Genomic DNA, 18356 nt, shown 5'->3' with positions numbered 1-18356 from the left:
AAAACCGAACCGAACCGAAATAACCGGAATTTCTGAAATTTAAAATCGAACTGAACCGAAATGTATAAAAAACCGAACCAAATTTTCAAATCGGTTTGGTTCGGTCGGTTTTTTCGGTTTGAACCGGATTCTGTTCAGCCCTAGTGAGCAGTATTCGGTTTAAACTGAAAAAATCGACTGAATCGAACTGATTTGAAAATTTGGTTTGATTTTTTATATATTTCGATTCGGTTCGGTTCGGTTTTTAATTTTAAAAATTTCGGTTATTTCGGTTCGGTTCGGTTTTGATCAGAAAAAAACCGAAAAAACCGAACCGAACCAATTAGTAATAATAATATATTTTTTCAATAATATATAGAAATTAAATCATATTAAGATTAAAATATTTTAATTAAATTTTAAAATATTAAAAATAAAATGAAAAAAATAAAAAAAATTATTAAAAATCGAAACCGATCAAACCGAACCGAATCAGACCGGTTCGGTTCGATTCAATTTCTGACTAAAATCGATTTGATTTGATTTTCATAAACACTCAAATTTCGGTTTTTGATTTATTCGATTCGGTTCGATTTTGAACCGAACCGACCGAATGCTCACCCCTACGTCTAAGCAGCTAGCCATTATGCATTACAAATTATAAAATTATAGATAAAAATATTATAAATGATGTATTATAAATTATAAAATTATAAAATACTCACACATTTAATATGATAAAAAGTGTATTTGAATAATTTTAAACGGTTTCACGTTCTATCCCGATCTCCATTTTCCAGTTAAAAAAAAAAAAATTATAAATCGGGTAAGGAGAGTGTTAAAGTCAATGAAGGTATTTTTAGATATAAAAAGAGTTTTAGTGTGAGCCATGTGTATTCACTGCTTGTTAATCTGTGTTTTTTGCTATATTTTTTTAATTAAAAAAATATATTAATGAATTAACCTTATCTATTGGATTAATTCTCAAAATTTCAATTATTTTTATTCGCATTAATATAATTTTTAAAATTTTATTAAATTAAAACTTGATTTGTTTCATATAAAATATTTTTTTAAAAAATAATTTTTATTGAATTATTTATAATTTATTAAAAAATAAATAAATTAATTAATATAAATATTTAAAATTATAAAAATTAAATTTATATTGAATTATTTTCGTGCTTTTAATTAATAATATTAATTTTATGATACTAAAATTTTCAATCTTAATAATAAAATATATTAATATATTAATATTTAAAATTATAAAATAATATTATGTTGTAATTAAATGTGTATGAAATTATTAAAATTGTTTATAATTTATTAAAATAAAATAGATAAATATATAAATTAATTAATATAAATTTGTAAAATTATAGAAATTAAATTTATATTTTATTAGATTACTTTCTCGTATATATTTAATCGCATAATAATATTAATTTTATAATACTAAAATTATATAGGGTTAATAAATTTTTTTATTTAAATATTATTAATAAATAGTGGGCAAGAAGCTATGAACCCTATATGTAATTCTCTTTTAAAATATAAAAATTATCATTAAATTTCAGTTACGTTTAAAAAATTTATTAATTTATTTTTATTTTAAAATTATTAAATTAAATTATTATTATATTTTATAAAATCAAACTTTTTAATTGATTTGTTAAAGAAATTTTTACTACTTAATTTCTATCTTCTCTATTATTTTTTAATTAAAAAAATTTATTTCTATTTTCAAGATTTTAAATCTAAATTTTCATTTAATTTTTTTAAATTATTTACTCATTATTTAATTTAATTTTATATACTATTTTTATTATTAAGTAATATTTTTTTATTTATCTCACTCGCTTATTAATTTATTTATATGATTGGAATTATAAAAAATAAATTTTAATAAATTAGAATATTTTTTTAGAAAAATCAAATTTTAATAATAAATTATATATTAAAATATTATATTATTTTTTTTTATGGATTTGCATATTACAAGGGAAAAGAAATTATTATACTGTAAATATTTTTAAAAATCGACTCTATAATAAAATTATAATAAATTATAAATAATTAATTGATAATTTATATTTATAAATATTAATAATAATATCATTAAAAATATATTTTAATTAATAAAAAATATATGAGAATGATAGTAATTTAATTATAATAGTTTATTTACTTTTTTATAGGAATTTATTTTCTGAATATGTATTTATTTTGTATTCCTATTATTCTATAATTTTTATTTATTTTGATTTTTTATATATTAAAAAAGATAATTTATTTTATTAACTTTTTAATTATATTTATCTTATAAATATTAAATTTTATTAAATATTAATAAATATTTTAAATATTTATTTAAAAAAATAATAATTAATGATTGATTGATTTGAAAATAATATAAAATTAACTAGAATTATTATAGTTAATTATACATTAAAAGTGAATAATAATTTTAAAATAATAAAAAAATTAATAAAATAATGAAATGAAAAAGAATATATTTTATTTATTTATTTAAATTAAATCCCTAAATTAATTTCACCATTGACTACTGAACCAAAAAGATGAATTTTTAAAGTATATTTTTATATTATGTTTGTAATTTACATAAAATAAATAGAATCTTAATATACAATTAATATTTTATTTGAAATTGTTTAATTATTCGAGAAAAAAAAGTTGATGTAAACCTTTTTCAATAAATTTAAAGTATTTACTCTATAATTTTTGAGATTTAATTTAAGCATCAGAAAATTTCTATCAAAAGTATTTTTAATAAATTTTATTTTTTATTTTATAGACTCTCTCTTAAAATTAAATATTAAAAAATCCATATAATACTGTAAGAGGAAATTCATTATCAAAACCTTTAAACAATCACCCTCCACGTCTCCAAATCCTACCACCTCTGGAATTTTACCACGTCAATTTTATTTTTATATTTTTTAGTAATTTTCCTAATCTTTTTGTAAGAAGGAAATGTTTCCTTATTGGAAAATGTACAACATGTCCTCACTTAATTTAGAAAATTAGGTGAGAAACTTTTGTTATTTTCAATATTGGCTTCTTATTAAACGTGCTTACAAGTTGCCGGTACTCATTTGAAATTATATATACATTTTTTTATTAAAAATTTATTATTTACTCTCTAAATATTATTAATAATAATAATTCACTCTTTATATTTTTAAAAAATTATTAAAATGTCTTTATTTTTTTCTCGGTCAACGAAATAGTCTTTTTCATTTTTTTTCCGTTAAAAATAAATAAAAAATAAGAGAGAAAATTTTTAAAATTCAATTTTGCTCTCAAATAAAACTCCTTATTTAGTCTTTAGATATTGTTATTACTAATAAGTCAATCTCTACATTTTTAGAAATTTATTAAAACGTCATTATCTTTTCTCATATCTATTAAAACATATTTATCGTTTCTTTCGGTCAACGAAATAGATTATCTTCCTCTTCCTCTTCCTCCTCAAAAAAAAAAAAAAAAAAAAAAGAAGATGATGATGATGAAGGAGAAGAAGAAGAAAAAGAAAAAGAAAAACTCCTCATCCTCCTCAAAAAAGAAGAAAAAAAGAAGAAGAAGAAGATGATGATGAAGGAGAAGGAGAAGAAGAAGAAGAAGAAGAAGAAGAAAAAGAAGTCAAACTCAAACTCACCGATAAATTAATAGTCTGTCCTAAGGGCGTGTTGGAGGATGTCCTAGTTCAAGTGGGGAAATTGATTTTTCCAGTAGACTTTTTTGTCTTGAACATGGAAGATGACAGTTTATCCAACTCTACTGATTTATTGCTAGGAAGACCATTCCTTAGCACAGCTAGAACGAAGATTAGCATACATAAAGACATGCTCACAATGGAGTTTGACGAAGAAGAGGTAAATTTTAATATATATGATGTGATGAAATATCCTGATGATAATTTTTCCTTTTCAGTATAGACATTTGTGATCCTCTTGCCCAAGAAGTATTTGAATTAAGCAAGGTAGACAAGTTGGAGGTAGTTCTAACTAAAAACTTGACAACAAACTGCTTTGACAATAGCACATCGCAATTCGATGAGGAAATCATAGAAACAGTCCGCTCATTGGACACTTTGAGCCACAAGGTAAATATCTTTAACTCGGTTCCAATACCTGATACTTACAAGAAACTTCTTCATTCTATTCTGCAGATACTAAAACTTAAATTAAAAATACTTCCAGCTCATTTGAAATATATATTTTTGAGGAGTAATAACACTCTTCCAGTCATAATCTCTTATGAGTTGAATCCTTTAGAAGCAAAGAAATTGATTTGGGTGTTAAATGAAAATGAAGATGGAAGTGGTTGTAGAAGGGAAATCAATGAAGCTTTACATGCCACTAATGTCTAGTCTAGGACAGTAAACAAGGGCGCTACTTGGGAGGCAACCCAAGGCGATAGGCTTGAGCCTGTCCGTAAGTAGGAGCTTTTATTTTCCTTTTAATTTTTTATTTTTATTGTTCTATTGTCTTCAACCTTGGAGCAGATTATATCTTATAGAGATCATATATAACCTTCCATGGTTATTTGAGATTTGAATGGTAAGTTATTTGCTTTATTTTATAACTGCTCTAAGGTAATTTTATTTTATTTTATTGTTTTAGTTATTTACTACTTATTTTTATTATAAAAATCCTAAACACTTTATTTTCTTTTCTTTTCTATTCTTTTCTTCTCTCTCGCGCCGTCAGCTCTCTCTCTCTCTTTCTCTCTCTCTCTCTCTCTCTCTTTCTCTCTCTCTCTCTTTTGTAGGAACTACAATGGTGAAGCACCAACGGATTGAGGACCAGTCTGATGTGATGACGGCCATTGCGACCTCATCCATATGATGTCGCCAAGAGTCGTCGGACCCCACGGCGACACCCTTGACACAAAAGTAGCCCTTTGAAAAAGCGACAAAGACCACTATGATGCCATCACAAACTGAAACCTCGGCACCATCGACAATTTCTTTGCCGGTCACAATGAGGAGAGCCACTCGTTCGCAGAAAAAAGGCAAAACCCCCATTTATGAAGTGCACATTGATGAAGATGATGAATAGGAAGTCAAGCTAGAGATTCTGAAATAGCTATAGGCCCAAAAAGCACAACCTAAGACCACCACATTGATCTTGGAAGCTTCCACAAAGAGTAGCAGCGAGGACATAGCCTCCAATCATAGTGGGAAAGAAACCATGGGACTAGCATAGGACGCATAGGACACCAACAGTGAGAAGATTCAGCCCGTTTCTCCTCCTAAAAAGAAACAAAAGAAAAGAATGCCCATGATAGCCGACAGTAAGGCTAGGTACTTGCCAAAGGAACATGACCTACATGGTAACTTGAACTTTGAGGGCGATGATAAAGAGAGGTACCAAGCTTTCTTCCATTCTGATATTTATTCTTGCAAAGGCATAAATAATGCTATCTTATCTCAGTTGCAATTTCTTGATGAAGTTTATACTTTAATTGATAATATTGGATGGAGAAAATTTTTTGCAATAAACTGTCCCTACTATGTTGAGGTGTGCCGTGATTTTTATATTACCTTTGAGTTCTATTTTGATGTACAGAATTTTAATTTAAATATACTCATTGCTCATTTTAAGCTACAGAACAAACTGGTACATTATTCAATTACAAGTTTTAATATGCATTTAGGTGTTTATGATAACGATTATATTATATCTGCTGAATACTTGGACTCCTTGTATGACTATCCAGTTAGTTGGGATCCAAACTTAGTATATGAAGAATTAATATGGAATCTTGCACTTGAGTTTACGAGGGGTAAATCTAAAGTAAATGATATCCAGAGCCATACCTTAGATACATTCACAGGTTCCTTTGTTATACATTTTCTTGTAAAAATAAAGATCCCACCAAGCTGACTAAATATGAACTCTTCTATCTGTGGTGCATGTTGAATAAGCGTAAAGTTAATTTTAATTTTTGGTTAGCCTCCCAGTTTAAGACTATATCTGATGATATCTATCTAGGTTCTGTGATTTCTATGCTAGTTGTAGGATTGGATTTGCTTAACACAGAGCGCACTGAATTGCACATTGCTGAGCATATTCTTCCTCTTGTTATACATGCACTTAACTCAATAGGCTTACATTGCCTCAATGAGAGGAAAGAAATTGTATTTTCTCCTCTAAGTCCTATCATTCTACCACGATCACGCTTATTTCGGACAAAAGACAAGTCAGCCTCAGCCATCTTAGCAGCACCTACAGAACCTGATGATCAAGTCTGCCTAGTCAGAATGAAGGCGAAAATACGCCACATTGATGCCAAATTGGATGTCATCCTCTCCCACTTGGGGCTGCCTATACCCCAGCCTCCAACAGCCTGAAGTTCTAGAGGCCACTTACTCCTGAGGGAAGTTTATTTTTCTCATTTATGCTGATTTGTTTATAATGAACTTCCCCGTTGCTTGAATTTTTTGCACATTGAGGAAAATGTGAGGAGTAAGTATGGGAGGGAAACGGGAAGATTTCAAATAGAAATGTTTTTTTCATTTTTTCTAGCTGTTGGCTGATGTACATATTTTTCTGCTATGTTTCCTCTTCTGCTGTTGCTATTCTGCATAAATTTTTTCTACTTGCTGTTGGAAGCTTGCCCAAGCTTGTATGACTTGTTTTGTTTCTCAGCACTTGCACTTGCTGATTCATCATTTTTTTTTTAAAGTTCCCCTGATTTTTATTTTTCTTTTCAAGTTTATTTTTAAAAAAAATTACAAGTCCCTACTTGCCATGAGAAGTTTGATATGTCCTTATCAAAGAATTTAAGTTTTTATGTTATTTGTATGCTAGCCTAAATAGAATAAAGTATCCCTATTCATTTCTTTAGTCTTGTTTTGAAAATTCATAAAGTATGGTCCTTATTTAAATAAGTTGAATAATGAATGTATGATCTTTTAAATGAGGTGTTGCACTTTATTAAGAAAGACATTAAGGACATTGTCTAAACCATATTTTATGCTAAAAATCATAGGGTGTAATCAATAGAAAATAGAAAAAGAAAAGAATAGCAAAAGCAGCAAAATAAAAAATCATAAAAATTGCATTCCTATGACCCACTCCTCTAGTTACTTGGTTATTTGGATACTAACCCGATAGCCTAAATAGTGCGGTACTTGGTGACCCTTAAGGTGATTCTGTATAGAAAAATTAGTGTTTTGGGAGAGTATCGCCCTTTTTGGACTGTTTAAAAACTCGCCCCATGCCTTCTGTTTGGTGATCATGAGTGGAGCTAGTAGCCATCTGAGCTAAATAACATGGGGCAAGTGGCTCAGTAACTATTTATTCACATTCACTTCATCGATTTCAGGCAAGATATAGTAGGAAGTGTAATAAAACTCTCAAAATCTTTAAATTTTGTCAGTCTAGTCAAGAGATTCTAAAATTCTATTCCTTTAAAAGGATAGTTTAATATTAATGGCATTCTAATATTTTGTATGCTTAAAATTGGATTGACCAATTTTATATTTTGAGAAACACGTTTTAAACATGCGACTTGTTGAAAATTAAGTTATTTCTGCTATTATCTTATTGCATGACAATTTGATTTTTTGCTTTGAAATAATTAAGTTTCAATTGATTAAGGATAGGGCAATCCAATTTTATATTTTGAGAAACACATTTTAAACATGCGACTTGTTGAAAATTAAGTTATTTCTGCTATTATCTTATTGCATGACAATTTGATTTTTTGCTTTGAAATAATTAAGTTTCAATTGATTAAGGATAGGGCTGTGGTTTAATTTTTTAGGTATTTGAATTTTTATGTTTGAGGATAAGCAAAAGTACAAGTGTGGGAGAATCTGATGAATTGCAAAATTCACTACTTTTTACATACTAAATTCTATGATTTTGCTATAATTTTAATATAAACAATTGGTTTTTTTACTTGAATTTTGATTTTGGACAGGTTTTGAGCTAAAAATAAAAAAGGAACCAAAAGAGACTGTTTTAAAGCTTGTTCTGACTGAAAGATACGGCCTTGCCCAAGGATGTGATCCAAACTCGATGGACAGATTGCATGATTTCTACTTTGCCAGTTGTATAGAGTTTAAAACTATTTCAGATAATTGCAAATACAATCAGATCAGGATTAGAATAAAAATCATAGTAGGAGTAGTAGATTTATTTTACCTTTTTTCTAAAAAATTTTTAATAGTTATTTTTTTGTCTGGGAAAAGGCTATATAAAAACTGATTTTGAGGTAGGGGAGGCATCTCTTATCTCTTCTCATTATCTCTACACTCTCCTTTCGGTTTCTTTTTAGCCAAACCCATCTCTTTTTTTTTTTTTAATTTTATTGTAATTTTATTATGACCTTTAGTGGCTAACTCATCTTTTTCAGTTGAAGGTTAATCAAATTGAGATTTATTTAAAGTTGTGAGATTTGTTCTTAATTTCTATCATTTTAATTTTAAAGCAATTAATTAATTAAATCTATATGCTTGATGGGGTTATTAATTAACTAGAAATTAATTTAAGCGTTACATGAATTAATTTAATTTTAAGAAAAAATTGGTGGGATTCGCTAGTTTGACCACTATAACCAAATAATGGACAATTATATGAATTATCTTTTTAATCAATGATCAACTGCAAAAACCTCTCAACTTTAATTACCTTCAGCTTAGCTTTTTAATTAATTATTCTTTCATCATTCCAATCGCATTATTTTATTTCCTCTTTAACTTTTCCTAAGATTAACTTCTCCAATAGTAATTTTTTTCTTCTCTCTTTTTATTTTAAACAGTTTTTCTTTTTCTCACTTATAATAAGAATTAAATTTGAGGTCTCTGTAGGATTAACACTCATTCACCCTATCTACAAAATCTATTAAATCAAGAAAAGAGAAATCAATTTTAATTGATGGATTTGATGCCCGTCAGCCATAATTTGGGGCAACCCAAGGTTGGCCAAAAAATATTACGGACACTTAGCAAAAAATGTAGGGAAAGCAACAATACTCATCGACCTACTAGAGATCGACCTGCTAGAGGAGTCGAAATCTCATATAAAGCCAGAGTCAGCAGACCCAGTAGAGGAGGTCCAGTTAGGTAAGGAACAAAATGTACAGTTTGGTACTGCATTAATCGGTGAAACAAAGACTCCTTTAATAGAGTTGCTAAAGTGTTGAGTAACTACTTTTGCTTAGTCTCCAAAAGATGTGACAGGGGTGGACTCGACTCTTATCACTCATAAGCTGTCTATTGATAAAGCTGTCAAACCAGTCCAATAAAAAAAAAGAAGGTTTGCACCAAAGAGACAACAAGTGATCAAAAAAGATGTTGATAAGCTATAAAGTTTAGGATTAATAAAGGAAGTCCAGTATTCTACATGGCTCGTCAATGCGATCTTGGTGAAGAAGGGTAATGAAAATGGAGGATGTGTGTGGATTTTACTGACCTGAATAAAGTATGTGCAAAAGATCACTACCCATTACTGTCTATCGATAGGTTGGTAAATTCGACCTCGGTTCATGCAGTGGTTCCGTTTCTTAATGCCATTTCAAGTTACCACCAAATCATAATAGACACCGAGGACGCAGAGAAGACTGCATTCATAACAGATGAAGGAGTTTTATGTTACAAGGTAATACCATTTGGGTTAAAAAATATGGGAGCAACTTATCAAAGGCTGGTGTCAAGCATTTTTAAGGACATAGTAGAGTCAAAAGTCGAAGTGTACGTGGATGACATAATGGTAAAGAGTCAATCCTTGGAAGACCATCCAAAAGATATCTGAAAAGTCTTTGATGTACTGGACAGGGCGAGTTTTGCCAGGCCAAGTCACAAGGAGAGTTCCACCAGACCATAATCCAAGCGTCGGTCTCACTAATCAAGGCCATAAGGCGAGTTTCGCCAGGTCAGGCCACAAGGCTGGTTCTGCCAAACCACAATCTAGGTGTCGATCTCATAAATCAAGACCACAAGGCGAGTTCCACCAGACCAAGTTACAAGGCGGGTTCCGCCAGACCAAATCTGGGTGTTAGTCCCATTAATCAAGGCCATAAGGCGGTATACGCCAGGCTTGGCCACAAGGTGAGTATAAGCTAGGCCAAAAGATCGGGCGTTGGTCCACTAATCAAGTCATCCATGCAAGCTATGAGGCAAGTTCCGTCAGGCCGCAATTCAAGTGTTAGTCTTGCAAAACAAAGCATCTTATGCAGGGCTATCGGATAAGCAATTGACAGGCGAACCTATGGGTGCCATCCCCAAAAGACGACAGTGTCAATTAAAGATTAATGTTGATAGGGTGAGTCTCATGACCAAGTCTCAAGACTCGTGACTAGATGTCAGTCCCATATTGCAAAATTTCTCTAAGACATTTCATGATGGGAAGGTGGAAGTCTGTCAGACCACATGTCTAGGTATTGATCCTGTTTTATAAAAATTCTCTAAATTATTTTATGACCATTAACCGGGTGAACCTGCATTAGCCCCTTTTTTTGGGCAAAAAATGGTGGTCACTAGATTTATAGTTTGGTTGGATAGTAGCCCTTTGGCCAATTATTAAAAGATTATTTAAGTTGTTAGTAGCTACGAGGGCACAGGACAAATACAAAATATATAAACACCTAAAAATAGATATGCAAAATATATATTTTCATTACAAAATATCATAAGAGGAGAAGGATGACTTCTGTTTATTCCTCATAAGTCTCTATTACATCAGAATTTTCATCTATTACGTCATTAGCCGAGACCTAGTCGGTGGGGTTCTCTCCAACCTGTCCCTCATCCTCTTGCTTGACCTTATCTTCTGAGAAGATATTGTCTATCCAGGTAAAACCTTATGAAGAGGACCGTTTCTCCAATTGCCTCCTTAGCTTGGCCCTCAAAATCAATTTTACATAATCTAACCCCCTCCCAGGGCTCGTGGCATTGAAAACCATTACAGTTGGACTAGTTGCAATCCTCAACCAATATACAGAGCTAAGCAGTATGCTTGCACCTTCATAAAGACCCGCCTTCAGCTTCTCTTCATAAACCATAATGGTATCATCCACATGGATCTTGTTATCCTCAGGAGAAGAAAAGAAAGTACCCCTATTCATTTCTTCCACAGACGATAGTTGTAAGTAAAAGAAGAGAAAATAAGATTTTCATACAATGACGTAGCCGATAAAGACTTGAATACGACTCGAGAAATAAGGCAATCACCATGGTTAAAACCAGACAAAATGACACAAACAGTAAAGACTAACTAAATTGTGCCACGTGCCTCAGACCAAAAAGACAAGCCATCACCTTCGAATTTGAAGAATCGAAGGCCAGCAGGGGGATCTCTAATGGTGCACAAGAGTCGCCCAAAATGAATCATGAGCTGTCACCACAGAATAGGTCTATATGGCAAGGATCTGATAAGTGGATAACGTGGTTCCACCTAATGAAAGGAATACCCGGACACCTTGATACCCGGTTCATCACTAAAACTCGCCCTTCCTTGGATAGGTTGAGTTTCGGCACAAAGTTATCATTATTAGGTACCATTCAGCATATTCTCGTTACTCTTGTAATCGCAGGATCACTGACTTATTAGCTGGCGATATTTCTTATCAAGCAGCGGCCATATTATCGTCGGATTATCAGAAAATGTTATATTTATCTCCATCTTCTTACAGTATAAAAGGAGAAGGATCACGGAGGCAAAGGTACACTATACTCTTACACTACTCAAGTTCTAAGTAATTCACTGTAGTCACCCTGTTCTCCAGTATATGGACTTGAACGTCGAAGTGGGTACTCATGTTCTCTTTCTTGCAGGTCTAGTCAATCACAATACACCTCATGTTCTCTTTCTTGCAGGTCTAGTCAATCACAATACACCTCTTTTTTCTGACGGCATCAGGTATACTAATTATGAAATATAATGAAAAATTATTCAAATCTCAACTGCAAATTTGCTAATATAATAAAAGCACAACTAAAAATATAAATTAAAAAATATCATAAAAATTAAATGAAAATAAAATAATTAATTTAGATATTGCATTTTAAATAATAACGAAGAAAAAAATCTAATTAATTTTATAAATTATATGCTTTTAAATTTTATAAACTAAAAAAATTTAATTTTAAAATAAAATTATAACTTTAATTTTAATTTTTTAGAAATTAAAAAAATTATAATAATTTCTACATATTATTTTAATTATTTTTAGAAAAGTGACTAATTTAATTTTATAAAAATTAAAAAATAAAATATATTTTGCACATTATTTTAATTCTTTTTTAGAAATATGGCTACTTTTAAATTTTACACGAATTAAAAATTAAAATAATTTATACAAATTAATTTCACTTTGTTAATAAATATAACTAATTTTAATTTTATAGAAATTAAAAAATTATTGCATCTAAAATTATTGCAGAAAAATAAAAGAGCGTATATACAAATATATTGCAAGTGAAAAAATATGACTAATTTTTTAATTTTGTAGAAATTAAAAATAAAAATAAAATAATTTAATTAAACTAAATATAAATATTTTTAATAATAATAGAGATAAAAAAAATCTAATTAGTATTATATTCAAACTAAATATAAAAAACTAAAGAAGAGAAGGTAAAGTTAGAATGTAGAATATGTAATTGAATATAAAATAGTTATTTATTGGTTAACTAACAAAAATTAATTAAAAAAATTATATAAATTGAATAAAATATCCAAATCAATCCAACATAACTATTTAATCAAATTTATTCATTTGGATTGGGTTGAATTAGTTGAATTTCATGGATTAAACTAATCCATCAACACCTAGAAATCTTTGCATTTTTGATGAATCATGTGATTAATACTAAAATATTCTTAAAATTATATATTTTTCTTAATTTGATTAATCACTTCAATTATTTATTATTCAATTAGTTTATATTTTTATTTTAATTTATTTTTATAGATTCGATACTCATTAATTATTATTGACATAATATATTTATATATCATTATTATGATTTTAATAAGTTAACTATTTATTAAATTTTTAAAAATAATGTAAATATTATGTGTTTGATTAATTTACTAATATTTAAAACCAAAATTTACATTTCTCTATAAAAAATTAATATTTTATTTCGAAACTTAATCTTCTGAAAAGTTAAACTGCTCAATTTTTTTTTTCATATAGACGTCATGGCAACAAACGACTATCACAATTATCTTAGAATTAGGAAGATAAATGATTTTCATATTCCACGCTCAATTACTATGAGATAATTGAATTTTTTTCCTTATATCTTGCAAGAATTATAAAAATATTATTTTAGGCAATGTTTTGTATTATAATCAAATTTAAAAAAAAAATGAAGTTTTTGTAAGGTTATTTTCTGAAATTAACAATGCCATTAATATAATAGTATTGTTAATTTATGTAAAGACTTAAGAAAAAAAAAATCAATTTAATGATTTAAAATGATATAATTTAATCATTTGAAAAAAATAATTACTTAATATTTTCAATATTAATTTAAATCAAGTTGAACTCGCCTTAAAATCTTAGTTCAAGAAGGAGGAGTGTCTAAATCTCTTATAAAAAGTATATTACTCCTATTTCAAATCGATGTGAAATTTAACATAATTCCTCGTGTTCAAGATTATACTGAACCGTGGTATATTTATGAGAGACCCAACATTAATAGAGAGATTTTGATAGCATGTTAAATTTGGATCAAGTCTAAAGGGGAGGAGTATCTAAGACCCTTATAAGAGACATATTACCCTTATTTCAACTGATATCTGAAAAATTAATTAAAACAGAATAGAAAAGGATAACAATATTTATTTCAAACATAAGATAACAATACAACATAACGAAAATTTTATCACAACATAAGCCAGATCATTGGTGGTATATAGTAGCCCAATGATATTATTTAATTACAAGAGACACACAAAAAGTAAAGACATTATCTACATCACATAGAATTTGCCAACCTTCCTTGAATCCTTTGATGTAAGCTCATAGATATTATTTTCATTAACTGATATATTCAGGAATTTTGTGAACCAATGAGCCGATTTCTTGGGATATCTTGTTAGGTTATTTTTGTAGTCTACATAGTACAACCCAAATCTTGATGTATAACCAATATTCCATTCGAAGTTGTCTAAATATGACCATGCAAAATAACCTTTGAGATTAACACCGTAGTTCCTGTAAAAATTAATAATCATTTGAAAATAAATTAAAAATAGTTATCCCAAATCTCTATAATAATTAGTATGGGTCATAGAGTTTGGACTCACTTGAGAGATCCTAGTGCATTCCACATATGCTTTTTATAGTACGAAATCCTGAAATCATCTTGAAGTGCCTCCTCAATTGGTTGAGATTCATTATTGTAGTTGTCAACCCCTAAATTAGTGTAAACTTGAGAATTAGATCAAAAATATAATCTGGATTTACTTTTCTATGAACAAAATATTTATTAAAAAAAAAACTTACCATTCTCAGTAACGTAAATGACTGGATCATTATATGTATCTTTGGTATAGTTCAAAAAGTGTCGAATACCTTTTGGAAAAATGTAAAACCATGACGAGTAAGCCTGCAAATTTTTAATTTGTATGTCAACAATATTATTCACATAAATATTTCTCTTTGCTAGAATTTTATCAATTTATTTTTCTTTGTACTAACCTGTGGACCAATAAGATTACCATTAAGATTGTAAGCTGCAGTAAAGGAAAAAAAATCATATTGTCAATTAAACTTTTTTAAGACAGATAAACTTAATCAACCTATTTCTATATGCAAAAGATACAAACACATATTCTTTTCCACCTTTGATGTATAATTTTATACGTGAACTTACGAGTCGAATTAACACCACTATCAGTTTTGTATCTACGAAATTTTGGATCAACCGGAGGAATTGGTTCTGCATAATATGCAGTGTAGTATTGTAATCCAACAAAATCATATGATCCCCTAAGTAATTGAGATTCTTCATCTGTAAATCCAATCAATCTATCTCCGGCTAAATCTACCATAGTTCTTGGATATCGTCCATAAGTCATGGGATCCATCCACCTGAAATTATGAATAAAAATACAAAGTTTAATTGAAGATTTATATACATGTTAAACATTTAATTACCAGCTCAATTTGGAAGAAAGACTCACAATCCAAACATGAAATCTAAGGCTGTTTTGGCTGCTTGCACATCAACTTTACTGTCGGAGAGAGGTTCATACCAAAAGGTAAAGAGGGTAATCCCAATCTTGCCCTTTTGAGTTCCCTACATAGTCAAATATACAAAGGTTTTATGTAATTGCATATATTTTTTTAGGAGAAAAATATATATATAATATAAACCTGATAATATTTTCTATATTGGTGAACAGCTGCAGCATGAGAAAGAAGCAAATTATGGGCAACTATATAAGGTTCTGTGGCTGAGTCTCCAGCTAGGCATTGGCGATTCACCCAAGATGAGCATCGACCAGGGGCAAAAACTCCATCATCATGGGCAAATCCAACATATGCTGATGGTTCATTAAAAGTCATCCAGCGTTTCACTCGATCACCGAATCTTTCAAAGAGAAGATCTGCATATTGAAGATAATCGTACCTGTATTTCATGTAATAATTCAATAAGATATTTTAATACTTAGATGAGAATATTTTTGAACAAAATTTATATGAAATTCTAAATTTTTAATATTTTAAAATCACAATAAAATTATATACTTACACAATATCACGGCTTAAGAAGCCACCATATTTGTCCTGCAGTGCTTGAGGAGTATCCCAATGAAAAATAGTAACAAAAGGCTCTAGTCCTGAATTTTATAACAAAATAAATTAAACATTTTGATGTAATTTAATTAACTTCGATAAGTTTGGAATACTTTTGTAATTTTAATTTAATTTTCAATCTCCTTAAAGAAAATATATAAGGTTTACCATTGCTTATAATTTCATTGATAACATCATTGTAGAATTGAATTCCTTCCTCGTTCACTCCTTCACGTCTCCTTCCGGCTAAATATTTAATGTTTCAAAAACAAAGATAGAGAAATTTATAAATATTTTGCATAACAAATTTAATTTATAAATAAAAGCAAAAATTTAATAAAATACTTACATGGTATAACTCTAGACCATGAAATGGACATTCTAAATGCATTAAAACCCATCTTTTTGACGTTTTTTATATCTTGCTGCAACATCAATTTCACAAAGCTTATTTAATTTTATTGTTGATAATCAACATAGGGCTTGAGGAAGGAAATATAAAATAAAAAGTTTGACTGCTATACTATGTAGCGGTTATAGAAATCAACTGCAACGTCTCCATTGCTGCCATCTAATATTCTATCTGCAAAATTAGACATAAATAATTAGATATAGTCAATAAAGATGGACAAATACACATACATACCTGGAGTCTCCTTGGAAAATATGTCCCAAACACTAGGTGCTCTACCCTTTGCGGTTGCTTCACCTTCGATCTGAATATCATAAATGATTATATATTTACCTGGTAAGCAGAAGTAGCCGTTCCAAAAATGAAGTCATCCGGAAAATATTTACGGCTAAAATCGTCAGGAATATCATCATCATCAGTTCCCATTGCTGGCCTAGTGAGAGCCAACAAGGTTATGAACAAGACGAGCATCCCCAATAGCTGAAGAAAGTTGTAGTGTTTAGTAGCCATAGCCATGATAATTTCAAGTGCTTGTGTGTGGTTTTCGCTTCTTGGTAATGCTTCTTTATATAGAGTCCATGCAGAACTTAAATCATCTACTTGTGAATTGCATGCATGGTTTCTGTGGCTGATATTTCTTGATATTATAAATTTTTTAATAAAAAAGAATATTATTAAAATAAAAGTAAGTTCCCTTCTATCTTACATTTTAGCCCTACTTTTTTCAATAATACAGTAAAGGTTTTTTCGTATTTGCAACTTTCTTACTCTACATAATCATATCCATTTTTAGATATAATGTATTTGAACAATAAACAATTTTCTAGAACTAATTTTAATTTTTCCACTAATTTTTTTACACATATTACCAAATTATATTTTTGAATACATCATTATGGAGAGAGTTTTTTTTTTATCATATTTACAACATTTGAAAGTTTTTATAAAGACAACTACTCAAAAAAGAGTTTGAAAAACTCGATTTCTGTTTCTAAATAAATTTAAGAAATACCGTGAATTATTTGAGATTAAACGATCTTAACGAAAAAGAAAAATATTTTTGAATACACAATCTCAATATACATAAATATATATATTTTTTATTTGGTATTTCTACATATCATAGGGAGATATTCTTTCCTATACATTTATATAATTGAAAATTAATTTCTAAAATTTTTAACTACTAATTTTAATAATACCTTCTTTAAAAATCAAAGGATAATTACGAAAATGATACACTTTACAATTATTTAGAATTCTATCGTCCACTTTAAAATAGTCACTTTGCATTTATATTTTTAAATTTTCATTAATTATATCTAAAAGTTAAAAAATCATACACTTTACAATTATTTAGAATCCATATTATTGCTATATTATGATAAAATTATTATAATATAATTTAATAAAAATTATATATTTTTATTTTTTATAATTTTACTCTCTATTTTAAAAATATTTAATTTAATTTTTTATTAATTATACGTGAAACGTTAATGAACGCTAAATACACATGGAAATGAGACCTTTTTATACGAAACTGTGCCGTATGTTCTAACTTAATTGAGAAACTTAACTGAGAGATGACGTTCAATTGTGTGATGTCAGCACTGCACACCGCTTTTGTCATTTTTAATACTAAGCTTTTTATTAATGTGCTTACAGGTTGCTAATACAACTAATTAAAAAAATTAAGAAAAGCTTTAACAATCTAAACAATAAAATTAAAAAAAATATATAAAAAATATAACATTATTTCACTTATTTTTATTTTAAATTATATAATTTAATTTTTTATTAAAAATAATATATATAATATTATATTATTAATAAATAATAATAACTTTTTAATATCATAAAAAATATTAATGTAATAAATAAAATATAATTATTAATTAAAAATATAAAAAATAATTTATGATTTTATTAATTTTTTTATTTTAAAATATAGAATTTAATTTATATTAAACTAATAATTTATAATATAATTTTCATATTAATTTTTTACCGTATTTAAAAATTATATTTCTTTAAAATAGAGATTAAAAATTGAGGAAGTAGAATTTAATACTATCCAAATCTGACATAAATTAAATTATTGATTTTTAAAAAAATTGATAAATAATATATTTATTTTTAAGAATTAAAAAGTAATTTTATTTATGATTAA

General features: G+C 28.2%; 1 pseudogene; it reads right to left on the bottom strand.

Annotated features, from left to right (window-relative positions):
- Positions 1-13791: 13791 nt before the first annotated feature.
- LOC110619586 lies at positions 13792-16728 on the bottom strand (annotated as a pseudogene).
- Between the last annotated feature and the right edge of the window lie 1628 nt (positions 16729-18356).

Source organism: Manihot esculenta, chromosome 7 (assembly GCF_001659605.2).
Source record: "Manihot esculenta cultivar AM560-2 chromosome 7, M.esculenta_v8, whole genome shotgun sequence".
NCBI classification, from domain to species: domain Eukaryota; kingdom Viridiplantae; phylum Streptophyta; class Magnoliopsida; order Malpighiales; family Euphorbiaceae; genus Manihot; species Manihot esculenta.
This window is presented reverse-complemented; position numbering and strand designations above follow the sequence as displayed.